Source organism: Siphateles boraxobius, unplaced genomic scaffold (genome assembly GCF_051911475.1).
Source record: "Siphateles boraxobius isolate OS27281-9 unplaced genomic scaffold, OSU_SipBor_1 13, whole genome shotgun sequence".
Lineage (NCBI taxonomy): Eukaryota > Metazoa > Chordata > Actinopteri > Cypriniformes > Leuciscidae > Siphateles > Siphateles boraxobius.
The window spans coordinates 14,548,958-14,569,997 of NW_027508733.1; the positions used below are offsets into that span (position 1 = coordinate 14,548,958).

The window sequence follows — 21,040 nt, forward strand, 5'->3', positions numbered from 1 at the left end:
TCAAGTGTTATATTAGTATACCTCTTTTCAACTAAAAATAAGAAAGCATACTTTCAGTCTACACTTTATATACTTTAATATAATTTATGTACTTATATAATATAATTAACTAAATATAATTAAAATTACACTTAAGAGTACTTGACTTGAGAGAAAAGTCCAAGTATATTTGGCCTGTACTTTGTATTCAATCTTTTGATGGAGATCCCCACCATTGACTGAATTTTCAAGCTATCCATGTTTTCACTGTTATACAGTAAGGGGTGCTATGACATCTTCTAGTACAGAATCTCCGGATCAAAACACAGGAGAAGAAGCTGAAATAAGTGATAGAAGATTGCTCACTCAAATGTAAAATAACGTAATCATCAAACATTAAACAGTGTGTAAATCAAAACTGCTTAATGTTTCCAAATGAAATGAAGCGTAACCCATGAAGAGAAAACGACTGTGAAGCTTTGGCAGTGTTGGACTCGATCTACTCCATCTGTGTTTTGATCATCGTTCTGAATCTGATCAAGGCGTAGTCTTTGACACAAATGAGATATTCTCAACGTGTTTGTTTAAAATGTTGCATTTCTTTATATATAGTAAATCAAAACTGTTTTAAAAACTTTTGATCTGATTCAGCATGTACATGGACCGACACACAATTGTGGACAGTGAACACACTCTAGATTTACTTATCAGTAAGGGTCTAAACATTTCATCGATTGTTATTAAGGATGTAGCACTGTAGGGTATCTGGGCTGCACCAGAGTGAATAATGCATTCCAACACCCATAAACCAGCGATGAGCCAGCTTCACACAAAAGTCCTGTTACAGGAGACATTAAGACTGATAACAAGCTTTACGACCCAACGGAATTTCCAGAGAGTTGTGACTCTTTCCTAATTCTTGCTGAGAAGAAGAAATGAACCCTTTTTAATCCTATATATTCTATATATATATATATATATAACCATGTGATAAATGTATTAACATGTAGCTAATGTTCCATCTCATGTTTTTCCTGTATGTTGTTTGGTCTATGTTTTCCTGTAAAATCTAATGGGTTAATGTTTCAGACTTTGCATACGGTTAACCACAGACCCGTCGCTATGGGCGGGCCATAGGGGGCCGGGCCCGCCCCAAAAAATGCTTGTGCCCCCCCACTTGAGGCAGAGATAATTTAATTTTAATATTATCATAGTTGCTAATTTTGTGTTGCATTCTTTATCATTAAAACGTTAAACATATAAAGAAACAATGATGTGATTTTATTTGATTGATGGGAATCTACACTGCAACAGCCTATCACGGCCTTACTAAAAATAACGTTAGGCTACGTAGGCTACGTGACGTACAACTAAGCCGCTCAACAGTTACCGCGCATTTTTGAAAGCTGTTTCAAAACCAGGTTTCCCCGGCATACTCGCTTCAGTTCCTTCCGAATGGAAGAATACTTCGATGAGGAGGTTCTGCTCGGAGAAACACTGCCTCCCGCTGTACTGACAGGAGGGACTGGAGAGAGGACAGCGCTGCCTCCACTCAAAGTACCGGTAGATCAAAGTCTCTGTGCGAGTGTATGTGCGTGCGTGTGTATGTCTCATGGCAATGCAAATCTCTCTGTTGACTGCTTTAAAATGCAATCTTTGAGAGATGCTTCTGGTGTTACATCTAATATGTTGTATAGTCAAGTGTTTTATGGATATTCATAACATTGCTTCTATGTAATGTGGTGTAGGCTATAGGCGACCTGGTCATATTGCGGTTGGTTATATGTTTAAAAGTGATGATTACGTGCTGCGCGACTAGAGTTGATTATTATAAATATACCTAGGCTGTAGGCTAATAATAATTGTGCCCCCCCCCCCATGCATTTCACATGCCCCCCTTAAGACTGAGGTCTGGCGACGGGTCTGGTTAACCAGAATCGTATGTGTGGCATATTTGGTCTCTATAACCTGGTTGAAGATCGAAACGACTGTGTACATGAATTGTCGATAACAACAACATATTAGTATTACAAGAATCTTTCATAGTTTCCTCATCGGCTACCACCCTGAATTGTTTCTTTGGTAACTTACATCGAAGACCTTTAAGCCTTCATTGAAAGTCCGCGCTCCAGACCATCCGCAGACCACGTGACGCTGCGTCGAAACACACTCACGAGGAAGCTCACCCACGCAGCCGTGTTCAGGAACATAAGAGAACCATATATCCAAGTATATTGTTTATCGAGCTTTCAGAGCATTAAGATTGTGTTTTCTGTGTTGTCTCTCAAAGGTTTACGGTCTGTAATTTGCCACTTTCCTCCCTTCCTCTCTCTCACTCACTTCCTGTCTCTTCCACTTTGAGTTTCTCTTTCCGTGTTTTGTTTGTTGTTTATTGTTTGTATATACATTTATTCCATGTATATGTAGTTTCCATTTTATTAAATACATTATACTCATTTGACTGACTGTCTTTTTCTCATATACAAGTCCCTTTAATGTACGATCCAAAGCTACGAGCTTTAAAAGTATAAAACTGCTTTAACTAGCAGGCTATCTGTGTAGAACAGGAAGGTTAGTCTTCATGGCCAGAGCGATTACCTTTCCTGCGAGTCTTTAAGATGATTTCTGTGTGAGAATTGATAAAGATCGCATGATCAGTTTGCGGGAAAAACGGACTATCAAATCACAAATTAATTCCACAGGGGCTATCCTTAGAGGTGATATATGATAGACCTAATTGATATATTAATATTTAATTATAAATCCTTTTTGATTAACTATTGATATACAATTGAGCTAATTTTAACCTGTCTGTAAAATATATAGTCTACATATGCAATTAATTATAGTCCTTTGTGGTTAATTGTCTAGGTAGGCCTACATATATGAATGCAGATGGAGGGAACATATTATCACTTTTTGGGAGATTTAATAATGTATGGTTATCTGGTTCGTATGAATAATTATTGATTATTAATTATTGAATACATATTCCCCAAATTGACCAGAGAGACTCTACAGCACTGTCTGATCATTTCTGTATTTTCTTTGATATATTGATCTCTCCTGCCATTGAATTTAGATCTGTATCTGTCAAGAAAAGAAGCTTAAATGAGAACACTAGTCTGCTTTTTATGAAGGCTATATCTTTAACACCAAGCAAATCTGCTGACTCTGTTGAATTTCTCCTTGATTCTTTTAACTCAAAAGTTAAAGGTGTAATTGATGATATTGCTCCTGTGAAAGTCAGGAAGAGTGGTAGACAAAAAGCACCTTGGAGAAACTCAACAGCAGTGCAAAACATGAAAAGAACATGCAGGAAAGCATATCGCATGTGGCGTAAGATTTAAGATTTTATTTTATTTGTCACATACACAGTTATACAGAATATACAACCTGTAGTGAAATGTAAAATGGGGTCCACTCCAAGATAGTGCAATATTTTAAAATACTAGACATAAATTAACAATTTAGATAAATAAGATAAAATTCCTAGTAATATAAATCTGTAATATAGGCTAAACTGGTTATATTGCATACAGAAATGTGCAGACAATGGTAACGAAATAGTTACATAGCAGCAGTATAAAATGCAAAATGATGCAAGAAAAGTAGCTGCATTATAATAAAGCAATCAGTGTTGAGTCCAGATATTGACATCCAGAGTACAGATGATGTTAAGAGACCGAGTTTAGGAGCCTGATGGCCTGAGGGAAGAAGCTTCTCCTAAGTCTCTCTGTTTTAGTCCTCAAGCTGCGGTAGCGCTTGCCAGATGGCAGCAAGTTGAATAGACAGTTATGTGGATGGTTGTAGTCTTTAATGATTTTGTTGGCTCTGCTCTTTCAGCGTTTGAAGTAAATGTCTTGTAGGGGTGGGAGAGAAGACCCAGAGATGCGCTCAGCTAAGTGCACGACTCTCTGAAGGGCTTTGCAGTCGTGACTAGAGCTATTCCCAAACCACACTGTGATACACTGAGTTAAAACACTTTCTATGGCCCCTGAATAGAAAGTTTTTAAGATCGTTGGTGAGACCCTGAATTTCCTCAGCTGTCGTAGATGGTATAGTCTTTGCCTTGCTTTATTCACCTGTGTGTGTATGTGAGAGGTCCAGGTAAAATCCTCAGAGATGTTCACACCGAGGTACTTGTAGCTGCTCACCTTCTCCACAGGGGTCCCACTGATCATAAGAGGAGTGAAGGCCAGCTGTCTCTTTCTGAAGTCCACAATCAACTTTTTAGTTTTGGTCACATTCAGAGAGAGACAGTTGTCCTGGCACCAAGATGTTAGTTTCTCAACCTCTTCCATTTATGCGGTCTCATTGTTGTTGGAGATAAGGCCTAGGACCACTGTATCGTAAGCGAATTTGACAATAGAAGTGGAGCTGTGAGAAGCCACGCAATCATGTGTGTAGAGAGAGTAAAGTAGGGGACTCAGAACACAGCCCTGTGGCGCTCCTAGCTGAAGGGTGATGGAGTTGGAGGTGAACCGGCCTACTTTCACTACCTGGGGTCTGTGTAAAAGAAAGTCCTGAATCCAATTGTAGAGTGAAGAATTCAGACCAAGATTTAGAAGTTTGGAAGTTAATTTGCTGGGAATTATAGTGTTGAAGGCTGAGCTGTAGTCGATGAAAAGCAGCCTTACATAGTTCCCATTTTTACTGTCAATGTGGGCAAGGGAGGAGTGTAGAACGTGAGAGATGGCATCCTCACAAGATCTGTTTGGTCGATAGGCAAACTGAAGAGGGTCCAGTGTTTCAGGTGTGGAGGAGCAAATGTAGTTTTTAACCAATCTCTCAAATACCTTCATGACTGTGGATGTGAGGGGAACTGGACGATAGTCATTCAGGCAAGTGGGTTTATTGTTCTTAGGCACAGGAATGATGACAGATTTTTTGAAAGATGAGGGGAAAACGGAGGTAGCCAGGGACTCATTGAATTTTGATGTAAACAATCCAGCGAGCTGGTCAGCACAGCACCTCAGAACGCGACCAGAGATGCCATCAGGCCCAGCTGCTTTCCTGACGTTCACTCGCTTTAGCGCCCTCCTAACCTCGTCCTCCGACACAGTGATTACAGGGCCGTCGCCACTCTGACCGCTACTTTCTCGCGCGTCAAGAGGCAGAGTTGTGCTGGCTTATTTGCAATCAAAGCGAGCAAAGAAAGAGTTTAACTCGTCAACCAGCGACGGATCTGCTCTCACCTTTGTAGAGGAGTTAGTTCCGAAGGTGCAGATGGTCCTCAGTCCCTGCCACTAGCGTCCAGAGTCATTTAGTTGAAAATGAGACTCCACTCGATCCCTGTAACGGAGTTTGGCGTCTTTCACTGCGTGGCGAAGAGCGTAGCAAGATGATTTGTACTCGCTCATGTTCCCCGACAGCAGACCAGCGTTGTATGTTGCAGTGTGTTTTTTCACTGCAACACGAATAGTTTTGTCCACCCATGGTTTCTGATCCGAAAATATCTTAATAGTTACAGTTTCCGTTGCTTGTTCTGTTAGTGTGTTTATAAAACTAAATGCTACATCCGTGAACTCGCTGACGTCAGATGAGCTCGCCCGGAACATGTCGCAGTCTACGTCATCAAGAGCCGCATGTAGCCAAGTTTCTGAGTTGGAGGACCAGCGCGTCACTACTTTCTGCACCGGAAGTTCTTGGACGAGCCTTTGTTTATATTCCGGTGTGAGGAAAATGGCGGCATGGTCCGATTTGCCAAAAGCCGGTTGTGATCGGGCTTTGTAAGCATTTTTAAACTGAGAATAACAATGATCCAGCGTGTTGTTCCCCCTAGTAGGACAAGAGACATGTTGGTAAAAGTTCGGCATGACTTTCCTGAGATTGGCTTTGTTAAAGTCCCCCGTGATGATAAAAGCAGCGTAAGGATGTTTGTTTATGTAGCCGCTTAGCTCTTCATGGAGTCTGGACAAAGCCTCACCGGTGTCGGCCTGTGGAGGGATGTAAACGGCAGTGGCGATGATCGATGAGAACTCCCGGGGTAAATAGAATGGACGGCAAGAGATGGACAAATGTTCCAGATGGGGTGAGCAAGAGTGCGACAGAGTGGTGATGTTCCTGGGGTCACACCATTTCTTATTGATCATAAAACACACCCCACCACCTTTTGCTTTCCCAGCCTCAGCTGTTCTGTCCTTCCGTAACACAAGAAAGTTATCAGACGGCGTCACAACAGAGTCCGGGGCTGAGGTCGCGAGCCATGTTTCAGAGAAACAGAAGTTGTTACAGTCCCTGATGTCCCGTTGGAAGTTTGTCCTAGCTCTCAGATCGTCCATCTTATTCTCCAAGGATTGTACATTGGCGAGTAGGATGCTAGGCAGAGGAGGACTATGTGCTCTTAGCCTCAATCTGTTGCGAATACCGGCGCGTTTCCCGCGATGTTTCTTGTAGCGCCGTCTCGGTGAGTGTCCATTGTTTGTTCCCTCGTTGCGAAGAATCTCCAGTGGAAATGAAGAGTTCATGGATAAAGTGTCCCAAAATAGGTCAGTACAGCGATATCCAATATCCAGAAGTGTCAATTTCTCATAAGTTATCAGTGCAGCCGTAATACGGGTAGAAAAAGAAAGAAAAAGTAAGTAAAAAATTAAGTAATAGCACAATCTATGAGGAGTGACCTGGACACGGCGGCGCCATCATGAGGAGTCCACTTGTAGTCCATTATAACATCTACAAAGACACCATCAATGCGTTTAATATGGAACTAGGCAAAGCTAGACAGACTTTCTTCTCAAACATTATTAACAGCAACTTAAACAACACACACACTCTTTTTGGTACTGTAGAGAGACTGACAAACCCCCCAAGCCAAATACCCAGTGAAATGCTCTAAGACAGCAAGTGCAGTGAGTTTGCTTCGTTCTTCTCTGAGAAAATCAAAAATATCAGAAAGGTGATCAGCTCATCCTTGAGTTACCCTGGGGTCAGACAGATCAGACCACAACCTGAGAAAGTAGTTTCTGTCTGATTTCAAAGAAATTGCTGGAAAAATTTTGGAAGAAACCATACAGCACCTTAAAATATCAACCTGCGCCCTTGATGCACTTCCCACATCTTTCTTTAAAAGTGTGTTAAACAGTTTAGAAGCAGATCTCCTAAAAGTGGTTAATGCCTCACTTTTCCAAACTCCCTGAAAACTACAGTGGTCAAGCCCCTCCTGAAAAAGAGCAATCTGGATAAGACTATATTAAGCAACTATAGACCAATCTCAAATCTTCCTTTCATAGGCAAGATCATTGAAAAAGTTGTCTTCAATCAGCTGAACAAATTCTTAAGCTTGAATGGATACTTTGACAATTTTCAATCTGATTTCAGATCAATGGTTCAGATCTGTAACAAGGTTTACAATGAATCGCTGTTCAATGTATGGAGATGGGAGAAGTCAAGGGTCGGTGTGACTGGGACTCGTGTACTTTTATTTAGAAAATGTAGAAGAGACAGTTGCGCACGAGCGCCTTCACCATACAAGCTATAGCAGTTGCAACATTTAACTGAATGAACAAAACAAAAGCTCAGAGGCAGTCTCACACGTAGTCCTAGTCCTTCTCTCTCTCTCGACTGTTTTCCGCATCCGGCTTATATGCGGTCCCCCCACGCCAATCACTGCAATCAGAAACAGGTGTTCGTCATTTTGCACTTGACCCACTTACTCACCGCTCGGCTCCGCCCTCGCTCTCCCGCTACAGACCTCGCTAAACCACACCCTCCTCATCACACCATTGTTAAAAGCGCTATATAAATGAAGATTTTAGAGTGGTCTTTTATTGTGTCCAGCCTAAGGCACACGGATGCAATAAGCATGCTGACTGATCAGCATCTTGATATGCCACACCTGTGAGGTGGATGGATTATCTCGACAAAGGAGAAGTGCTCACTAACACAGATTTAGACACAGATTTAACATGCTATGGTCTTGAAATGGCTTTCCTGAGGTAAATGTTATGTGACATAATTGTTCTCCAGCTGTTTTATTTACCTCTTTTCGCGGTTGAAAAACACTGATTGATCGAGAAATATACATTTCGGTAAGTTATCCTGTATCTTTCAACATTGTTCATTTGTGTTTATTTACTTTTAGCTAGTAGAGATGATCGGTTCACGTGCCGCTAGTTATTTGTCTTGTCACATTTACAAGTGCCAAAACGGTATTTATTGTTTGAATTTCATAATAAAATTGACAGAACCTGAGAGCTGAGATTTTATTTTTATATCATTAGCAACGTGCTCTGTCTTGTCTGTAGGTCACTTCCATTAGGCTGTTTGTTATAAGTAAATATTCCAATCAATGATCCAGGCAGCGTGTTCTCGTCTCCCTCATTCATTTTACAGTCAAATGGAGGCTAGAACGGCTCCACGGCTCAGATTAATTAATCAAAATTAACGTGTTATTTTGACAGCCCTAATATATATATATTAGGGCTGTCAAAATAACACGTTAATTTTGATTAGTGGAATTGGCGTTTGGTGAATTCCAATTCAGTGGAATTGGCGTTTGGTGCCGCTTTATAAAGACAGAGCGCCAAGCACTATTAATGTACTTAAACGCCATTCTCACACTCTGAGAATCACTGATATAAAGAATAAAATTAGTAGTCTCACCTCTCAGATAACACAGGTTGCTTTTGAAACTCAGATCTCCCCGAAGTCTTCCACAGTCAATTACAACCATGAATGTTTTCTGGCTTTTACAGAACCGTATCCCTCATAGGCCTATATGTATCAGTTTTTGTTGCTGTGGCTGGGTCTGTAGCTGTAGGTCTGAAATGCTGTTACAAGGTCATCCAAGCTGGACAGGAAGGCAAGTATGAAAAACAGCATTCAAGAGATCTTTTATATAACTTTGAGATTGAGGTTTTACTGCTTTGAACAAAAAAGAAATGTTTTAAGCAGTTCAGACTGATGAGGAAAAGATTCATTATGCAGATGTAGTGAACTTTTTCTTCCAAAGTGGAGAAAAATCAGAAGCACAGACCAGGAGACGTTGAGGTATCTTTCATGCAGAAGTTCTTTATTGCGTTGCTGTAGTCATCTCAAAATCGTCTAACTAAAATCAGTATACACTTGAGTTCATATACCTTTTAAGGGGGAGGAGTTACATCGAGGGAAAACAAAAAATTTAAATGAAGTATGGAAGTCGGAACTTTTCCAGCCCTGGGGCCTCATTTATAAACGTTGCGTACGCACAAAAGAAGGCGTACGCCACTCTCTACGCAATAATTGGTATTTATAAAAAGCAAACTTGACGGTAAAATGTGCGGTCCTTCATGCAAGCTCTGACCAAGGCGTACGCACAAAAACGGGTGAAATGAGAAATGGCGACACCGTCGGCAGATGGAAGAAACACGTGAAAGTGTGTGAAACTGTTGACCGTTGTGTAAAGTAAATGGGAATACTGCCTCTCATAAATAAAACGAAGACTTCACAAAGCAAGTCTAATAATTTACAGCCTACATAACACCCGTTTAATCGATCTGCAACAGAAATGCAAATTAACACATAGGGCCTATTTGTAAAAAGAAAAGTGAAATATGTTCTGCAATAATATTGGCATGTTATACAATTCATCCTCATAAATAAGATGGTAAACAGAACGAAATAATGTACAAAACTGATATTCTCGCCAATGTGTCCGTCTGGCGGAGCAGATTAGATAGTCAGATAGATAGATAGATAGATAGATAGATAGATAGATAGATAGATAGATAGATAGATAGATAGATAGATAGATAGATAGATACCCAGCAAACACAAAAACGTTGCAAAAACGTTTTATTTTGGTCACATTATTTTTTTATATTTAGGTGTGGTTTCTTAAACGTCTAAAAAAATTGCAACCAAAAACAACGTTGTGAAACGTTGTAAAAACGTTACATGTTTGCTGGGTAGATAGATTGTCCACTGGGGAAAGTTGTTTTAGTAAAAATGTCTTCATCAGCTACGGAATCATGGTATCCATGCATATGCCATTAGTTTGTTTTATTTTAGATAAAATGACGTATGACGTATGTCTCAACCACTCGGAAAGCTGCTAGAAATTACATTTGCGCTGAACTATTTCCCATTTCCTAGTAGATTATAACCGACATCTGTAGCTTGTCAGATACAATTAAATGGATGGAAATAAAATGGAATAATCACAATGCGTAATGACGCACAATGGCTGATCTTGCGCTCTTAGAAGATGTGGAAAATGGAAGGATTCGGAGTGAACGCATCTTCAGACAGCAAAAGACTTGCTGGCAAATGAGGCAAATGTCCGACCATTTCTTTTTTTATTTCGGCCACAGTCCGATGTTCTGAGGGTGCCTACAGCATTTACGGCGTCTGCAACCTTTTGCCACTCAAGTGCCTTTTTGGCATTAGTAATGCCCACACTGTGCCCTCCAAACAACATTTTTCTCCTCTTTTCCACTTCGCCACGATAACTTCTACTTCACATTGAGTGAAGTTACGTTTTTTTGATTTCCTCTCTGTGTTCACCATGCTTTCGCAATCGATGAATATTAACTTGTGGGCGTTTCACGGACTATTTATGGGCAACTATGGGCGTGACATGAAGCCGTAAAAGCTGCGCTACATTTAGAATTGGTTGTGATTTATTAAGGGGAAAATGCGTAGGATGTGCGTGCGCACGGTTTTATAAATCCGAATATTTCTGTGCGTACGCACGTCCTATGTTTCATTCATACGCCACTTCTGACGCAAATCCTACGCAAAGTTTTATAAATGAGGCCCCAGATCTCATCAGCATAGCCTTGAGATGCTAATCTATTCAGCCTGGTCAGATTGCTTAACCCAAACACTACCATAGAGACAAAAGGATTTGGGAGTCTCAGCAATCTGACTCATTTTACTTGGAATGGACAGAAATAGGACAGGCCGAAAAGAGCCATTAAGAGTTTCCGCAATCTGAAAACAGGATTAGCCAGATATCATCCCCCTCCTCACCTTAAATGGTAAATTCAATGTACAGAAAAATTTCTCAGTTTATATACTATTGTATTGGAATCTAAATTAAACATATTCTTAAATTTGTAATCCTTCACAGAAACAACATTTTGTGCACATAAGTGTTCACATGGTAGACACTCTGCACAGTAAAGAATCAAATGGAAACCTTCATCTGTTACCACAGGAGTCTGTTCCCTTACACACATGATTGAGCAGGAGATTTGTCTTGTGTTTTTTTCCAGAAATCACACAATGTTGCAATAAAGGGACTGTATTTCTTAGTTTCTGTTTTAAGTTTTAAGGCCGCAAACAACAGGAAATGAAATTAGAACAGTCAAACTTAAAAACTAAATAAAGAAATTGGGGTTATAAGAATTTCAGTTCATTTTAATCTTTACTACTTTGGTTCACATTCAATTCAAATGATTTAAAAAGCATTCTTAATAAAGTTATGCATGCATGCAGCATGTCTATCTATATTAACTATATTTTACTGCTGTTTATTCATCAAGGTTTCATTTCTAAACTCTTTCATTTCTCTGTTTACTTCATGTCTGTTTTCTTACAGATGCCTGATGGAGAAGATCACATGTCCTCAAGAGTTGCTATGAGTTGATGTGTCCCCTACAGCTCAAATAATAATAATGTACAAATGCTGTAGAATGTAGCCTCAGCATGATCGATTTTAAAAATAAATATTTGAATTTTCTTAAGTACTGTCTGATGCAAATTTGCAGTTTTCCTGGACTTAACTAAAACTATATACTAACAATGCTCAGGTACCCACAGAAGTTAGTTCTTTGTTCAGGTGCTTTAACGCTGAACATATAATAGACTGCAATTTGATCCAGAATGATTTCACTGAACCTTTCCAAGATGCTTTTATCTGTAAATGTATTTCCCGTTGGGGAGGACCTGTTTCCACGAGTCATTAAAGGTTGAAATATTCCAGTCCATAATATGATCATGAACTGTGCCGATCTTTCCATTATAAAGAAAAATACTTTGCAGTGGAGATCCTGTCAAAGTTTTTGCTCCAATTCTCTCTCACTGAACCTGAATGCTGTTGTGATGTCAGTCTGTGTTCCCCTGTCTTCTTCTTCTTCTTCTGTTAATTTTTTTTGACAGTTTACAGTCAAAGTGTATTACCGCCATCTGTTCCCCTGTCTTTGCTCGTTTAGCAGTCCTCTATTATGTCTATTAGTCTTCACATGTGTTTCTCATTGACCACGCCCCCTTGTTATCCTGTTTAGATCGTTTGCCCCTGTAAGCTCTGTGTTTCAGTCCAGTCTTTGTGAGTTCTTGTGTGTTTCGTTTTGAAGCTGTAGCATTGATGTTAGTTGTGCCTGAGACTTTGCCTAGTTTCCAGTTTATTTAATAAAGTTAGTGTGCTGCATTTGGATCCTGCTTCCTCCTTGCTTCAACCACCTTCATAACAAATGCATTCTGTCTCTATTACCACAAACAACTTTTGTTCGTATCTTTGAAACTTTTCGGATTTATTCAACAGGGTGGCAGGTAACCTAAATATTTAACAGTCTAATTAGATTACATACTCTTTAAAAAAAAGTATTTCATTACTTTATAAATCCCATATAAACAAGTTGAACAATGGGATAGATATGAAACTGATTATTTTAAATAAATAATAAAAAATTGCATAAATTATTCTAGAATTAACCAGGAGCGGAAAATTATTCTGGAACTGACCAGAAACTCTGGAACTGATTAAGAAGTAGGCTATTTAAAGGGAGAAAGTTACATTAAAAAAACATACTGGAAAACTGAAATAAATGTTACATAATATTCTAGTGTCTCGTTTCAAATAAATGCAAGCTCAGCTAGCCGTTTCCTATTAAGCATTCTTGCGATATTATTGAGTTTTGGTTTGGCTAATTAAGTTACAAAAAATATTCTATAAGTTATATTTTATATTTCCTCTGTTAGTTTGCCTATTTTTGTTTTTAATATTATTATTAAAAATATTATTATCCTATTAGCCTATAATTTCAAACAATGGACCTTTTTACTTTTCGTTCTGCTCATGAATCGTTTTGATCACTAATGCACTTAAAAGGTAAACATGAAGTAGCCTACTCGACATGTGGTAGGCTATAGCTTCGTGACTGGGGTTAAAAATTTGCGATCACAGCAGATTCTTACTGGCATGACTATAACTCATTACAAAACACTTTCATTTTAAGGCGATTATCTATTTCTTTTTCTCACTGCGACTGTAGGCTATAGGCTACGTGTTGTAGGGCGAACTAGCCTTAATTAAATTAGTGATCACAAGGCTAGCCAGGCTAATATAATTTGTTTGTATAATGAAAGCTTAAGCGCTTCATCGCATTTAGGAATACATTTTTACATACATTTTAAATACATATTTATTCGTTTAAGAGATTTGAATTATTTTCCTTAGCAAACATGGAAAACTCGATTCTTCTGATCTTTTTATGGCTTTTATGTGGTAAGTTTTTATTGTGTGTTGTGTTAACCAGACAACTAATTCATTAGTAAAATGGCTTTTTTTAAACTGTTGTAAACTCTTTGCAGATGTTTAAAATGTTCCCATCTCTTTCAGGAGCAGAGTCAGATGAAATGACAGTGTTGCCGGGAGATATCTATACTGATTTACCTGTAGGGCTTAAACTTTTTAACTAAATTTAGTTAAGGCTTCTGTAAAAAATGTCTAAGTGTTTGGCTTTTCTTTATTTTGCTTTTTATATTAATTGTTTGTTCATAATGTGTTTCTTGTGGTTTGCAGCTCCCAACTCCAAAAATTATCAGATATTACGCCAAGAGTCCGGTGACCGACTGTATGGTGGAGTGTTCAGCTGTGAATGTGAGTCACGTGACTCTCTCCTGGTACAAGGGAAACAGTTTACAGTCCAGCGTCAGTGTGTCTGATCACAGCAATCTCGCTCTACATCTGGAGGTGGAATATCATGATAAAAACACATACAGCTGTGTGATCAACAATCCCGTAAGCAAACAGACTCAACATCTCAACATCTCGCAAATCTGTGGACCATGTGTAGGTACGTCAGCACGAGTTGAGGCATGGGGGGAAATTTGTAGCTGATTCAATATTTATACTTTAAACAGTTATTTAGAAGGTTAATTTAATTTATTCTTATACTGTCAATATTATTAGCTGCTGCACCGAATATTTGTACTGAGACTGAGTTTAAGGGTCCTATTATCATACCTGTCAACACTCCCGTTTTTCCCGGGTTTCTCCCGTTTTTTAGCCCTATCTCCCGGACCCCTCCCGGTTAGTTATTTTTCCCGGGAAACTACCGCAATTTGCATGGCCCAAACTCCTATATAATCGGAACAACAATCAAAGCACAAGGATGTCCCTGTGGTTGTGATTACGATGAAAGTGACCAATCATAAGAGGGTCAGTGCCCTCCTTGATTTCCGCCCCGAAATTGTCAAAAATCACGTAGAATCGAGGGAGCAGAAATCAGCTGAGCGAGCAGAAATCCACTGCGCGAGCAAAACAGCACTCCGCGAGCAGAAGCCCGTTGCGCGCGAGCAGGATTCCACTGTACAAGCAGAGTTAACCTATGAGAGTATGCCAGGCGCTCGCTCGCAGTTACCTGTGCACCTATCGGTTGTTGAATTTGTGCGCGAGTACTTTTATCATGCCAGCTAAAGGTTAATTTTTGCGCGTGTGAAATAACATTGTAATGAAGACTTGATAGCTAGGACTGTAATTGTAGCTAGTTGGGATAGGTGACCACTGTGTTGCATCGGTAAGAATGCAACTGAATGCTCTTCTTCTCTTCAAAGGATTTATTGACAGCTAACAGATTATTGTCTGTCTTCATAAGTGTACAGTATGTGTGTGGTTCTACAATAAAGAAAGAAAGAAAATATCAGCATACAAGTAAACGACAGTGCTGTCTGGATGCTATTAGTAAAGCTAATAAATGGTATTAGTATAATTTTCCCTTCAAGTAGCTTTAACTGTTTATATCAAAAAACCAAATATTATACTAGCACACAGCTGCTTATTAAACTAAAGAACGGCCTTCTTACGGCTGGGTTTCAGTAACAGCAACCCAAAAAACATAGTTCTCTACACCACAATCATTGTAAACACTCCAATATACAGTATCAGGTGAATACACACATAAGCACAATAGTAGTGCAACACTATTAATACTAGGCATTAACATGATGCTGGCGAAATATATGCTAACATAGGCCTACTGAATTTCAACTGAGCACCTCAGAATAAACAACACTCATAGAAAACCTAATACACCAAAAATACACATATGTAAACATTTTACCAGGGTAGCCTACTCACATGCTTCTTAACGCACACCTGCACAGATAGCAACACAGATGACAACTATTTATTTCAGAAATATGTACAACGTGATTCCCGACAACTCTCACTACTGACTCAAAACGAAACTTATCAGTCAGCGCAAACAGGTGTCCGTGACCCCAAACAAAGGCGCTGATTGGCTGATCCCCGTTACCCCGAACATTAATAGCGGGTCCTACTTCACAAACATAATGTGCTCGTGAGCATGTCTTACACGCTCATAACTTTTGACTAAAAAATAACGCCCTAGACAGGTATGCCAATTATGCTCATTAACAGCCCAGCAAACACAGAACGTTCCCCTAACGTTCCCGAATGGTCCCATGAGGTTATTTTTTTGGGAACCAAACAAGAACGTTTTAGGAACGTTCCATGTAGGTTATTTTTAGGTTCCATTTTTATAACGTAAGGAAAACGTCCCGGGAACGTTCCCCTAACGTTAAGGGAAAGTTCTAGGAACGTTCTGGGAACCAAAAACTAACGTTCCCAGAACCTAAATTTGTTTGCTGGGAGGTTCATAATTTATACGTTTACATCAGCCCGGACAAATTGCACGCCCAGCACACTTAAAAAAAAAAAAATATATATATATATATATACATATATATATATATATATATATATATATATATATATATGTAGGGTTCTTAGTCAGTCAGACTCAAGCCCAATTTATACTTCTGCGTCGGACATACGCCGGAGCCTCTACGCCGTAGACTACGCATTGGTTTTAATTTATACTTCTGCGTCGTTGTCCGCGTTGACACACGCAGAGGGAGCATGTGAAACCCGAGGGAGCGGTTTGAGCAGACCAATCACAGCGCTTGCGTCCGCGTAGAATTGACGCATTGTTAAATTTTTGGAGAGGTGCATGTCAGGGTACGCCGAAGGGTACGCGTGCTACGCACAGCCTACGGCGTAGCTACGGCGTAAGTTCGACGCAGAAGTATAAATTGGGCTTCAGTGCAGTGGTTTAAAAACGCTTGTCAATGTCAAAATGTTTGAGCTAGCCAGTCAAATATAAGGAGATGGGGTTTACTCTTCACAAAAGCTAAGCGGCACTGCTTGCTGTAGCTATAGGTTACTTTACATACTTGCTTAAAGGGTTAGTTCACCCAAAAAATAAAATCAGCCCATGGTTTACTTTACAAGTCATCCTACTGTATATGACATTCTTCTTTCAGACGAATACAGTCCGAGTTATATTCAAAATGCCATGGCCTTTCTAAGCTTTATAATGGCAGTGAATGGCTGTTTCTGTTTTGAAGTCCATCAAAGTGCCTCCATCCATGATGAAAGTAATCCACACTGCTCTGGGCGATTAGTAAAGGTCTTCTGAAGTGAAGTGAAACGTTTGTGTAAGAAAAATATTAATATTTATCATGTTACAAAGTAAAATTCTAGCCTCTGCCGAAACGGCATCTAATTTATTAGATAAAAATTACAGTAAACAATGATTTATTATTACATTTTAAAAGAACAGTTTTTCATTTCCCTCTGGTCCTCTTCGGTCAAAAAAGAACAAAACTTTCACGTTTTGGAATGTAAATTGTTTTCGCTTCGTCGGAATGGGATGACACTTGGTGACTTTTGTTGTATTATGTATGTGAACACACAAAAAAAACAAAAAGATGATTCAGATATGTTAAAGGGAAGTAAAAAAAAAATAGTCAGACTTGGCTTCTTCGCGATCAAAAATGACCATCATAGGAAATGAATGGGAAATATTAAAAAATTTGAAAACTCAGAGAAACTTTTGGTGGTACAAACTACAGATCAACCGCTGTGCAGAAAAAAGTACACAGCAATGAAGGAATGACACTCTAAAATATCAAGAGAGCAAATAAGACGAAAATTGACAAAAATGCTTGCATTGTGTTCCCTTTCTAACCAAATGTTATTGTTTGATTGTAATCATAATGCAAAACTTAAAACCTAACCCTTATCTAACAAAAATCTCCTAAAATCTCTTTAAGAATGTCTAAATATGGAGAAATCATGTCTTAAAAAAAATGGGAATCAAAAAGCCTCTCTATGTATTTCTAGGGAGCCATAGTATAGCCTACAGGCGGTTACAGGACATTACACACATTTCTGTTTTTTTACGCCACTGGATGGCGCTTTTTTCACTTCAAAATTTTTTTAAAGGCCAGCACTCTATTTTAATGTAAAGGTTTGCATTTATTTAAAAAAAAAAAGTCTATATAAATTCTAATGGAAAAAAATCATAAAAATTTTATAATAATTTCATAGTAATATAGAAACCTTTAAAAATTCGAAATAATAATCAAAAAATATTATTGAACAAAAATATATTACATTGGTTTTCCTGGAAAAAAAGTTCAATTTTAAGGCTTCGGTCACTTTTGACCGTGAAGAGGCCACATGTGACCACTAAATGAAGAGGACCAAAGGGTTCAATATTTTAAAATTTAATTTATTAATTTATTGCAGTTATTCAATGCCAAATGATACTTCAAAAATCATTCTAATAATATGCTGATTTAGTGCTCAGTTATTATCATTTTTATTATTGCTCAATTATTTATAATGGTTCTTATCATTTCTCAATGCTGAAAACTCTTTTTGCTCAATATTTTTTTTAACTGATCTCTTTTTTCAAGATTATTTGATCATTGCAATAGAAAAGAACAGCATATATTTGAAACTTTAGAAATCTTTGTAATAAATATGAATGTCTTTAACTGTCACTTGAATCAATTAAATTTTATTCATATAGTTATATTTAGGTTATAGTTTTAGTTTTAAGTCTAGGACATTATACTTTAGTAAAAAAAAAAGTTTTTCTTCTTACTATTTTAAAAGTAGTAAAAAGCTGCATTCTACTCTTTTTACCACTATGTGTGTGTGAAGGGAAAACATTGTTCAATATAATACCTAATTTAAATTCTCACTAACAGAAGCAAGAATAGATTCTAGTTTCATTCTCACCGGGAACCCAGACTCCCCCAGGGTAACTGTCATAACATGCATGGTATTGTTTGTTTGTCTTTTAAACTATATTCTTTTAAAAATAATTATATTAAATGAAATTAAGTTATATTTCACCTAAAATATTGTTTAAACTCAATGACCAATCGTTGTGTAGTTAAATAGCTCTATTTTGCAAGTCTAAAACTAATAGAGAGATTTGTTCACTAGGAGGCGCTTAAGGTTAATATTCATCATAATAGATACTTCGTCAGGTTTGACATTGAAACATAAAAGTATCTTGATATTTTAATAATTGGCAAACATGTTTTGCACTGAACTGTTATATTTGGGCCCTTTTCCAATTTCTGGATGAAATTGTTTTTAAATATCCAGCGCTGGAATGCATTTTTATCGCTCGCCATGGTTGTAACTCTCAGACAGGTTGTATCCTAAAGCTTTCAGCTGCAACATAGAGTTATGTCTTAGTAGACTTGGTGCAAATCAACATCAGAATGAATCAACAGCTTTACTAAACATCCTTTAAAGTAGTTTGTGATATTTGATTATACATCAAAAAAAGGAAAAGGAACAAATTAATATTATCCAAATATTATAGGTTTTTACAGAAAATATTCAGATGGCACCCCCTTTGTATCCTTAACATTTTTATTAGTAGCCTAGCATTTGTGACACTAACCATGTGATCGCAGTAAGGTCATGTATTATGTTACATTTCAGAAAAGAGTATAATATTGTTCCATTATTCTATTCTTTGCTGTATTTGTAAAATTTAGCACATTTCAATAACACTGGATCTGTGTCAGATGATTCAGACGGAAACTACATATTTTTTATTTTTTAAAGAAAGTTGTAAGAATAATGTATGGTCACTTTTGCCTATATAGAATTTGAAGCTATACGTCACGCCGTGTTGCATTCTGGGGTGCTGTCTTAAGAGGATTGCCGCCTGCAACATATAACATAATGCAATGTGTCTAGAGTATGATACTGTATTATGAATAAAACTGAAAACTGTTGTATATTTACAGACATTCTGTAAAAGATACTGGATGTTACTGTTTTATGAAAATACAGTATAATACTAGAAATGAACTGAAAAGTTTTACAGTATGACAACTTTGTCTGAAAAACTGTAAATGATTTTTCTATATTTTTTTTATGAGACAGAAATGATGCAATCAGCAGTGGCAGTGAAGGAGGGAGATGATGTCACTCTACACGCTGATTTTGCCACAGAGGAGATAGATCAGTTATTTTGGTATTTTCAAAAGACTCCCATTGCTGAATTAATAATTAATAAAAGTACACATATTTTTGATAATGTGATATTCAATGGAAGACTCCACCTCGAAACTGTAACTGGAAATCTCACCATCACAAACACCAACAAACAACACAGTGGATACTATGAACTACAGATCAACAGTGTACCTTCCAAATGTTGGGGTTTCAATGTTACTGTTTATGGTGAGTAAACTAGATAAATGATTTCAGTTCTAGTCTGAATTTAATGTTCCAGTACAATAGGGAGAGATGGAGTGAAACACAATGAAAGATAATGAATAGACAATATAGAGATAGACAAATAGTCTATACCATCAATCTGATTGATGTACAAATCTTGATATCGATGAACACTGAAAGCTAATCAAGTTGTATTGTGTTTATTAAATTTTCAAACCTGAGACAAAATTTATATTTCTCCTCTCATGTTTTCCAGCTCATCTGCCAGTTCCGGTTATTAACAGAGACTCTTCACAATGTTCTTCATCATCTGAACGTTCATCAGTGTCCAGATGTTCACTGGTGTGTTCAGTGTTGAATGTGAGTGATGTGACTCTCTCCTGGTACAAAGGAATCAGTGTATTGTCCAGCATCAGTGTGTCTGATCTCAGCAACAGCATCTCTTTATGTCTGGAGGTGAAGTATAAGGTCAGCGACACATACAGCTGTGTGATCAACAATCCCATCACCAACCAGACCACACATCTGGACAACATCAATGAACTCTGTCCAGGTTTGCCTGCAGTTGATATCAGAGTGTATTTACTAAACTGATCTGTCAATATTTTCCAAAAACACTATTAACAGCTGCAATTTTCTCTTGATCTTTAGGCATCTCTTAAATAGTGTAAGATGGTATGTAGCAGTTAAAAGTTTGGACACCCCATACTTTTTATGACTATTTTAAACCACTTGTTACAACACTTGTTATGCAATCATTATTTATATTTGCATGATTAGCAAGCATTAAGGCACAAGGCTTTAGATGGAACTAAATATAACCTGTTTATCATAGAGAACAGAAAAATGAGTGAGGATGAGCCTACTGAAATTAAACTTTAGATATACAAAGACAGTGCACTCAGATTATTTATAAATGGGAGAAAAAAACAACCTTCTAAACAAAAGAGCCGATGGCCAATAGAGTGCAACAGTCTGAAAAGTTCAAAAGCACACTTAAAGCACACTAAATCTCTACACTACCTCACCGCTTCCAGAGCATATTTTAAGGCTAAGTGTATACTGTCATTCATCATGTTCCCCAAGTTCATGACAAGTCTAGAAAGTCTAGCTTTCCAGTGCAAGTTAAATTAATTAGATGTTACATATAATTTGGTTGTAAAACGTAAAGTGTTACACATTTTAGTAGTGCAGAGATTATGTGTAGTTTGTAAAACGTTTTTGGTTGCACTGGTTAAGTGTGTGTCCCATTGAGTAAACAAAAATCTAAAAACACTTGCTGTCTTCACGCCCACGTGAACACTGTGAGTATTGGGACAGGCCCTTTGTGCCCTT

At 37.9% G+C, this 21,040-nt stretch overlaps 1 protein-coding gene across 2 annotated transcripts in view; it reads left to right on the forward strand.

The window, feature by feature from the left end:
• LOC143735439 (uncharacterized) overlaps positions 1-21,040 on the forward strand; it is a 136,818-nt gene that overhangs the window by 34,971 nt on the left and 80,807 nt on the right. The window lies entirely within an intron of this gene.